Genomic DNA, 8,620 nt, shown 5'->3' on the forward strand with positions numbered 1-8,620 from the left:
TTTCTCTGCACAGTTTAAGCAGTAACCATGAAGATTTGTGAACAAAAGTTGGCAATAGGTTTGACGTTAACCTGAAGTTTTGATTTAAGTTAAGAAAAAAAATATATATATATATCATTTATTGTATTTTCAGACCATTTGACTTTGGGAGTTTAGTGAAGATTTAAGGCTTTTTATAGTCTGAGGAAAATAAATAAATCATATAATAAAATTTGACATTGTTATCTCATTCCCCTTAAATTTGTTGTTTCGTTCAGTACCAGCGCTGCGAACAAAAATCGTTAGGTTAAAGGTTGGATTTTGTTTTTTTTTATTATCATGGCTATTAAATCATTTTTCAGAGGATCTTTACAGGGTTGTAAAGAAGTTATAAGAAAATAAATTTAAATAATAATAATACTAATAATATCTCTATACACTTTTTCCTAACTCCTTTGCATGGTGTTGAACTCGGTGTCCTTCTTTAGAACCCTGTAAGGCGGAGGTTGGGGAGATCATGGTCACGACTAATAGAGAGAAGACAGTTAATTGCAGGTCTGTTGGTGTGAACTCTTCTGCACGCCCATCCACCAACCCTAACTCCACCGCCTTTCCTTTCTGCTCTCCTTCAACTGAGAGCTCACCGCTTCTTGGACTGTCACTGAAAGTTGGCTTCGGATGTGAACTTACTTCCGATTGGTCTTTAAGGAGTTAGGAGATATTATTTTGTATTGAATCGGATTTTCAAAGTGAGCTTCAGCTCTTGACATAAAGCTGTGGTCCGGATCAGACCGGAATCGGCCCACGGACCTCCAGTTGAGGATCATTCCCTTACATTACCTCGGTCATACTGTCTTTTCTGTTGTTTCATAAAGACCGAGTCTGAAAATCTGAAAAAAACCAAAACATAGTTGATGGTGTATGAAAAGAGTAGAGTTTTTTTTAAGCCAACAATGTCTCCGAAGATATGACTGTACCGTCGGACAAAGTCACAGACTATAAAAGGAAACCCAAAGTGCTCTGTACTGGAGGCCACAGATTTGATGAAAGTCATCACAGGACATATCCCAAAAATAAATGAGGCCAGATTTAGAACACCAATTGGGAACCACAGTTTTGAAACTTGGTATGTATTTCCTGTGCAGCACTGCTTCCTCCGTGCGTCATGACCTTTGGTCCTTTCGCCTGTTCATTGCAGAAGTTGGTCAGTAAGCAGTTTCCATACAGTGGAAATGCAAATAGATTCCGTTTATGAGAAGTTCAAAATCTCTTCTGTGGTATGAGGAGAGTAAAGGAAACATGGTGTTTAGTTTTAGTTTGGTTTCTAGATAAGAACAAGTGTTAGCTTAGCGTTAGACTAAGGGTTCAATTTCAAAAAGGCAAAAATTGAAATACTATTAAGAACCTGATAACATGTATATCTTTATCTGTACAAACCACTGTATGAGTTGCTGCCCCCTAGTGGCTGGAGGCTTGTTATCATACAAGCATTACAGCAGTGGTACACTTGTATGTCAAGCGTGCCATATTCCATTGGAAGCCCCCTCCCCCCGCCCCCCCCCCAACTATTTGAGAAGTATTGCATTAGGGTACTGTAAGTAAACATGATAGGCCAATGAGAAATCATAAAACACAATGGGTTTGACTGCGTGTGTGCATCGGTCGGACAGAGAATCTAGCTCTAGTGGGTCAGTGTGCCATCATGCCATTCATCAGCATTTTCCCCCTCTTATCTGCCTCCATCATCCCTCTGACTCATCACTCATCCATCTTTCCATTCACCCGTCCTCTGTTTCCCACTTCTAGCCCTGTGCCGCTGCACCTTTAGGTGACATCATGCACGAGTCGCGCGAGTTCCTGAATGAGGTAACGGAGTCGGCTAAACAAATGCACGCATCCTTTCAATTTATGAGTCGAAAGCCTTTAATATTTCATCACAATGTTTCTATTTTATTTTTGGACGTGTTCTACTTAACACAAATAATTTATTTAGTAAAAAAAAAAAAACAACACAAATGTATACGCCAGGGGTGTCAAACATACGGCCCACGGGCCAAAACCGGCCCATCCGGGGATGGAGTACGGCCCACTTTATTAATGTTGACAGTGGAAAAAATGCACAAACGCTGCATGTTAGTGATGTTTTGTCAAATATTACATTTAATATATATATATATATATTATATATTTGTATTTATCTGCAGGGGAAAAGGGGAAATACATGGGCTTATTGTTATTTTTAGGTAATTATGTTAATTATGATTGTACTGGTCTATTCAACCACCAAGTGGGCCGGTTTTGGCCCGCGGGTCCTATGTTTGACACCCTTGGTTTAGTAGCTCCTAACTCACAGTTTCGGTCAGGCTAACGCGCGGTCGTCGGCTCGGGCCTGTTGCATGTTGCTAAAGAGCCACAGGTTGCGAACCGCCGCACCAGAAGAAGGAGATTTCTGCGTTTGAGAGTTGATATGAAATGGTGCGTTGGATTTATTCGCAACAAAGACCGCGTTAAAACAACCATCGGTCTTAGTTAGTCTCTCGCTGCACAGTGAGCCGCAGACAAACCGTTCCATCACTCTGCTGGAAGGCATCGTAGTAACCACTACTGCACAATGCCTCACCTCTAATGTGAATCTGAAAGGTTTTTTTTTTGGTTTTTTTTGCAAACTCAGGACCCTTCCTCCCAAACAAACCCAATTACTACTGCAGTGATGGATTTCATTTGCGAAGTTGATCGAAAGCCATTTTAAATAAAACGATCCGAGCGTTCTCCTTGCCTCACAACAGTGTTCAAAATTCCAATATCCTCCGTTTCCTGCTCCTCCGGTTCCTAACTTTTCCTCTCACATTCCCGCTTTTTCTTGCACGGGATGGATGGAGAAACGTGCAGGAGAGCGGCGGAGGAGGCAGGAGAGGGAAAATGGAGGGGGTGGATGTGTTGCTGAGTTCTGCTGAATGTGCTCACATGTATGAAAGGAGAAGGATTTATTTTAGGACCCTTGCGTGGGTGTCCGCAGATTTGAACGCACACACACACACAGAAGGGAAGTGAAGCTCGCAAACCAGGAGATGGGCCTGACCTACCTTTGTATCAATCTTGTTTTGAAAGCTGCTGGTGCTACGCGTTTCTCTCTCTGCAGCACAACACAATATTCCTGGAAATGGATCACAAACGCACGCAGGGGAAACAATAAAATCAGGACAAAAGAGGTGACACAAAAAAAATAATAACGCTGCAAAAAATCGTCGTCATGGTAATAAGGTCACCGACATGTTCATATGTCAAAAGGGATTTATACTGGGCTGACACCGTTTCCAGTACTGCCCTGTGCCAGGAGTGTGTGTGCGTGTGCGCTTGTGTGTACAGTCGACGGAGGCAGACTAAGTAGCTACGGGGGACGCGAGCTTCGCATTCAAAAACAAATTATTATTTCAGAGTTAAGGACAGTATGTACTGTATGAATACCAGCGTGTTTGCGTACATGTAGAGTAGCTCCCCCTGTGGCCGTGCTGGGGGGGAGGGGGATATGAACGCGGCTAGGACGCCCTGTTCTATGACATAAGTGATTCATTTAACTTTTGACATGAACAATTGTCACCCGAACATAAAGAAAAAACCTGTATAATTCGTTAAGACTGGTAGTTAAGTATTAAACAAAAAAGGCACAAAAACTTCACGTTCATGATGTTTTGTAAAATTATATTTTATTATGAGTATTCGTTAATATACATGTATATTATATTAATTTACATGTAAATAAACATTGTTATTTATAGGTGATTATGCTACATTTGTACTGATCTCTAGTACCTGTATGTGGTCCTTGTAGCAAAATGAGTTTGACACCGATGGTAACGTTACCACTGAGGTACATTTGTCATTAAATCATTAAAAAAAAAAAAATAGAAAATTAGAAAATCAAAGCAGAGGGACTCATCACTGTAGATTCCATTGTGGCCAATTAAAAATTATAGAGGGAATTATTGCTCTATTTCCTTGCACATGGACATTATTTTTAACCAATTACATGCTTTTTAAACGCCTCCGGGCCGCAAAAAATTACTCGACGGGCCTCGTGTGGCCCACGGGCCTTGAGTTTGACACCCGTGACTTAAACAGTATCTTTCACAGTCTCCAAACGATTCATCCCCTATCATTAATCAAAATAAAGTTCTCCTCCACTTTGACTATAAATTACTTTTGAGGAAGAAGTGCAACAAAAAGAGAATGTACAAAAAAAATGGATGTTCCCACTCTGTGATTCATTCCCTTAATGGATCAATAGCAGCATTGAAATTTTGAAGGTAAAGTCCAAGAGAGTTCCACAGAGGAACTGTGAAAGTGAAAGTGAAGCTGTTTTGTCATTTCAAATATCACCTGTGACCTATTTAGTTGTCACTTAGCAGAACTACTGCACCACAACGACCCACCTCTTTTCATCTTTTCCCACTTTGTGAATTGACCACAGACTCTGACCTGCTTAACCCCAGGGCTGGGGAAGCAGCTCTAAGCCAGAGTCAGAGCGATTATTTATTTTCTCTGTCACTAATGTTTGGCATCGGTCCGCTCAAACGCTAAGCCATATGTCGCCAATCTGTTGGCCCCGCTGTGAGGAAGAACTGGGATTGGTCCTCACACATACAGAACTACGTTTAAAGCCAGGTATGAAATGGAGTTTTGACACTGCAGCCGCACTGTGGTGGAGTGGTTAGTGCTCTTGTCTTACAGCGGGACAATAACACGTTCAATTCCCGGTGCTAACGGATGGCGTTTTTATGAGTTTGACACCCCTAATTACCAATAAATAAGTACAAGTTTATTAGAAAATATTAATATGTAATGAAATATAATTTGACAAAACACTCAAACACATTTTTTTCACTTTCAAAATTCATCAAGTGGGCCAGTTTGAACCCCCCAGCGGGTCGGTTTTGGCCCACGGACTGCATGTTTAGCACCCCTGCATTAGAATGTGCACTCACTATTTTAAGTTAGCATTATTTTCTTTTCATTTTTATTACATTATTTTTGAAAGTGTGTCTCAGTAGTAGTAGTAGTTGCTCAATATCTTTGAATTAGATCTCAGTAGAGTCGAAGTACCCCTCAGTTTCAAATGAAAAATCAAAATGGAACTTGAAATCTAAGGAGGTCAGTGTCACATGACCAAATAACAAGTAGCTGCTCAATATCTTTGAATTAGATTTCAGTAGAGTCGAAGTAGCCCTCAGTTTCAAATCAAAATGGAACTTGAAATGTAAGGAGGTCAGTGTCACATGACCAAATCTTTTTTAGTGATTGCCTTATACTTTAAAAGATCACTTTCTGGTTATTTGATACCCATAATCCTCTTTTCCCCCTAGTGTCTTTCTCCCTTTTTTTTATGACACACTGCATCTTCTTTTCTAGCCTCCAGCTGGACTTGTGATGCTCATCCATAGGGTGACGAGGCTCGGAACAATGGAGCCTTCAGTAAACAGAGCTCACACACAGCCCATATTCCAGGAGCAGATGCACAACGCTTCATTGACTGCAAGGCGACCGGAAGACGGCGAGAGGTTGGGGTTCGAAACCCCATTGCAGTTCCTGAAAGACAAATCTGATAAGGAAATAAAGCGGAGTCGCTCTGAGGTGAGAGACTCACGTTAGCAACCCAGAAATATGTGGAGCAGAGTATTAAAGGCAGCCTGAGCTGCATGACAGACCCCAGGCATAGACCTCCAGTCATGTGTTCCAAAGGTGGTGGCAGTAGGCCCGGTCAAAGGTCAGGCACAACTTTGAATTACCCCCCGAGGGGGAGCTGTTTAGCACAGCGTGACAACAAACAAAGACACAAAAAAAGGAGTTTCATCGGCTCACTTAGGCTTCTAATGAAGTAACGTGGTTTTTTTGTGTGTTTTTGTTACTTCCGAGGTTGTATCAGGCTGAAATGGGGATCTGACCTTTGACCTTTTTTAAAGTTAATTGCTAATTTACTCAATGAATGCCAGTTAAAGTAGTCAGAAAATAAAGTTTCAGTTTGACGATAATGTCAACAAAATCTTCCAGTAATTGTTGCCTGATTCAGCCCCTTTTTGTAAAAAGAAAAAATAGATAAAAAAGTTTCATTGTGAAGATACTGGACAAGTTCTCCATTTAAGAATGTTTTTTTCAATTTCTTTGAAGTCAGCATAAGTGTCTTTGCAAGCTTAGCTAAGGGAACGTGAAGCCCACCCATAGCAACAGTTGATATTTTGATATGAGAGAAATGCATTGACTACAGGCTACTGAGTTGTTAAACAATATACATTTTCTATATAAATGTATATGTTTTCAGTGAAACTACGGAGTCTTGGTTATGGCCGATATAATAATTTTTCCTTCTGGATTTCCTGTAATTGTAGCGTCAGCATTATCAGTGAAGGAAAAAGTCAACGCAATCTCATGAGATAAAATAACGACAAAATATTTTAAGCCAAATATCCAAGAGAAACCAAGTTCGCAGAAAATAGTTTTGAGTCGCAAGTAGCGACGGCAGTATCCATTCTGGGGTATCGACGTATCGCGTGACATAATTATTAAATGAATGTGTCACTACCACATCTTTTAGGGTATCTTACTACACCCCCTGACCACCATAATGTAATATTGATCTGATCCATTCATGTCATGTGACCACATAACCCCATGTGATCATGTGATCAAGTCCACTTGATATCTTTGTCCGTTATGGTTAGTATTTGTCAAGTGTTGTATTGGGTTAAAAGAAAAAAAATCACAAAAAGTATCGATATTTGTATCGGAAAAAATTTTTGTCAAAAAGTAATCGGTATCGTAACGAATAAATATTTAGTGGTATTGCGTATCACTAGTTGCTAGTATAGGCAATACCAACTCTCACTAGTGGCTAGCATAACATGGGAACAACATGTTGACCGTCATGTCTTCCCATGTAAGGCCTCATCCCCGGACCCCTCCCCTCCTCTCTGCATTCCAACTTTCTCCACATCTCTAAGAACTGCCCCGGCCGATGTCCTGTGTAAAGCACTGTATCCCGGTGCCTTTCACCCCCTGACGCTCACTCGTCCCATGACAATGCCCCCCTTGTGCGCACATAACACACGCAGAGCCACATGTGCGAGCGCGCACACACATGTTGCACGGAGCGAACGAAGTCAAGTGCGGCGATGAGAAGGCGATGAGCCGGCGCCTTGTCACCGCCTTCGCCGCTGTCATCGTTAGCCTTCACGTTAGCGCCGGGGCTCTCACCAAAAGACACAGAAAGGAGCGATTGATGCGCTTTCCATCTGCAGTGAAGTTTTAGCCGCGATGGCCTTCCTTTTACGGCCTCTCCCTGCTGAGTTACCTCAGAGCGACCAAAGAAGCCCATTGACAGCAGAAGATGGCTTAAGGAGTCTGCGTGCCAGGCATTCCACAGCACACAGTGGACATATTATTATGACATTTACTAGGCCCACCAGATACTGTAGATGCAGCGACGACGCACGTGCTAGACGGTCGGCCCGCTGGGCTATAGAAGTTTGAAACGTAGGTAAACAGAGCTGTGGTATTTTAAACACTCACTCGCACAGATATGTTTGAATGAAGCTGTCTGTATAGACAATGTAGTGATGTTTTATGGGTAAACGCCCACCTCCAGTCGTGTTTATATACATAGCTGCTGCTCTTCATATTGATAGTGTTTGGATCAGTGAAGTACAGAGTAGTCCTGGTGGAGAAGGACGATGCTAGGCTAGGATTTACATTTGTATACGCATTATAACACTTTGTGCCATGTATAAAATACACAGTATATAAGAAGATTTGTGTAGATGTCACTTACACTCACTGCGTGCACTTCACACACACACACACCTGTAGGACAGGCGTATTAATAGGATACGTGGGCAAACTGTATAACGCACATTCAGCATCGGGTTTTTAGCTACGGTCTCTACGGGAGGTCCTCGGTTTGCGGCGTCCTATCATGGAAAGTCTTGTTCCGTCATTCCGTCGTACGGCGATTAAAACCATTTTCACACGGCTGGTATACTTAGCCGGTTGTACGCCATACATTGGCTCGTGCTACATTCACTTTCTTTCTGTTGTGTTGTTTTTTTGGGGCACTTTTTGCCCTTTGTTATAGCTCCCAGGAGTGAACTATGAAAGTTTAATGTTAAAGTTTGAAGTTACAGAAGAGATCCTTTATGCTAAGCTAGGCTAATTCTCTAGGACATACTGCAGTTTCAATTGAAAAGGTAAACAGTCTGTACTTACATTTGGGAAATCGATCCTTGAAACCTTTTGGATGGATAGAAAATAGTTTTTCCATGGATGGAAGATGGAACTGTTAGTAGAAAGAAGAAAAAAAAAACCCCAGAAAGTAAAAGCAATGTTATGGTAAACTCCCCCCCGCCCCCCCCGACCTCTCTGACCCTATAATTGCAGTCACAAGATGGTGTTGTTTGCCTTACATTTCACTGCATACTGTACATACCACGTTGATCGGAATCTGCATAGAAATGAAACATGCGTTAAGGAATACAGTGTAGAAGCGAAGGGAATTAAAGGTCGGTAAATTCTTCCTGCTCATTGGACGTCTTCTTAAAAAAACATACGTTTTGTTCATGCGAACACGTGGCCTCCGCACGGCAGCGCATCGCCG

The sequence above is a fragment of the Cynoglossus semilaevis genome, chromosome 18 (genome assembly GCF_000523025.1).
Source record: "Cynoglossus semilaevis isolate Cse_v1.0 chromosome 18, Cse_v1.0, whole genome shotgun sequence".
Taxonomy (NCBI): Eukaryota; Metazoa; Chordata; class Actinopteri; order Pleuronectiformes; family Cynoglossidae; genus Cynoglossus; species Cynoglossus semilaevis.